This window comes from Perissodus microlepis, chromosome 3, assembly GCF_051167445.1.
Source record: "Perissodus microlepis isolate ML-2025 ecotype Zambia chromosome 3, ASM5116744v1, whole genome shotgun sequence".
In the NCBI taxonomy this organism is placed as follows: Eukaryota; Metazoa; Chordata; class Actinopteri; order Cichliformes; family Cichlidae; genus Perissodus; species Perissodus microlepis.
In genome coordinates, this window is record NC_140463.1 from 12,737,485 (window position 1) to 12,738,863 (window position 1,379).

The window sequence follows — 1,379 nt, forward strand, 5'->3', positions numbered from 1 at the left end:
GGCGACTGTTGTTGTGATTTGGCGCTGTACTGTATAAATGAAACTGAATTGAATTGAACTAAATCTTACTCCTACTGACAGTCCAAAGATTTTCATCTCTTACTTCCTTTAAACATACTAATATTTCCTGTTTTTGATGAACCTAGTTTAAGAAATAATGTCTGTTTTACTAAACAATACTCAGAAATGGCAGCTGATGTGAGGAGTTTAGTGTTTGTAAAAGCTGCCTGAATACTGAAATAATTCTGTTTCCTCTCCATTTCCGTGTTTCCAGGTCTGATGAAGGCCTGTACGAGTGTGACATGAGCAATCGTGGAGAGTCTCCGTCCAGCTGGATCACTGTCACAGGTGAGGAGCTTCACTCTGATTTCACCTCTTATTTCATCCACATATTCACCTGAACAGGTGGGATTCTCTCTGCAGGTACACTTACAACCACAGCTACAGTGCGAGCCACCACGGAAACAGTGCCCCCTTCCTTAGCTCCACTCCCTGATTGCAGCTCCATCCATTCAGAGTGGTCCTCCACCTGCTGGTGTTTTGTCCATACTTTATCTCCACTCTCCTCATGGTGTCTTTGTATCGATGCAGAACCAAAGGTAACACTGAATCATTGACTCATCACTCAGTGTGCTAATGATGAACTTGTCTCCCTGTGTAAACTAGTCTTTCTACATATTTACAGGAAATTCCCTTTGTGCTTCTCATAATGATGAGAATAATGATGTCATCACTGATGTCACCACAGAGCATCACCTCTGAATCGCCTCTATTGTGTCTCAGTGATTTCTGCAAACGTAATATCAGTAATAAATAAAGCTGTGCATTTATTGTCATTTCTACAGAGGTCTTCTGTCATCTGAGTGTTAGAGATGATTTATTTCTAGTAACTTTTGTGTTTTCAAAGTAGGAGTCTCACTGTGAAACAGACTGAACAGCTGATTGTCTTTGTTTTAAAACTGACTTCACAGCTAAAACACATTTAAAAACAATATTACTGTAAAAGTAGAACAGTGAAAGTTTATCATTTCGTCCACATCTGATCACCAAACCTGTTGCCTTTCATCCACCCTCCACTGTGCTCCGCTCAGTGGTCAACTTCACCTCCTCAGCTCTCCTGCTCAGACCTGAACCTGGATTTCATTCTTTATTTGCTCAGATCAGTTCTCCACACTCTGGACTCTCTGCTCAGGTCCACTTCCCAGCTGCTCTGCACAGCCAGTGTCACAGTCCTGGCTCGGTGACCCAATGTTTTGACGTTTGTATCATTATTGATCTTTATTTTCCTCATTGTTTAGTCTGTTAGTGTTTTGGTTTCTATTTTGGATTTCTAGTTCTTAGGTTTTGGTTCCTCTGCTTCTCATGTCACTCCTGTCCTT

At 41.3% G+C, this 1,379-nt stretch overlaps 1 long non-coding RNA gene across 1 annotated transcript; it reads left to right on the forward strand.

The window, feature by feature from the left end:
- The first annotated feature begins 265 nt into the window (after nt 1-265).
- Nucleotides 266-830, forward strand: LOC146389978 (uncharacterized). The gene is made up of 3 exons (XR_014798989.1): nt 266-348; nt 424-599; nt 686-830. It is a non-coding gene; the product is annotated as an uncharacterized LOC146389978 (long non-coding RNA).
- The last annotated feature ends 549 nt before the right edge of the window (nt 831-1,379 follow it).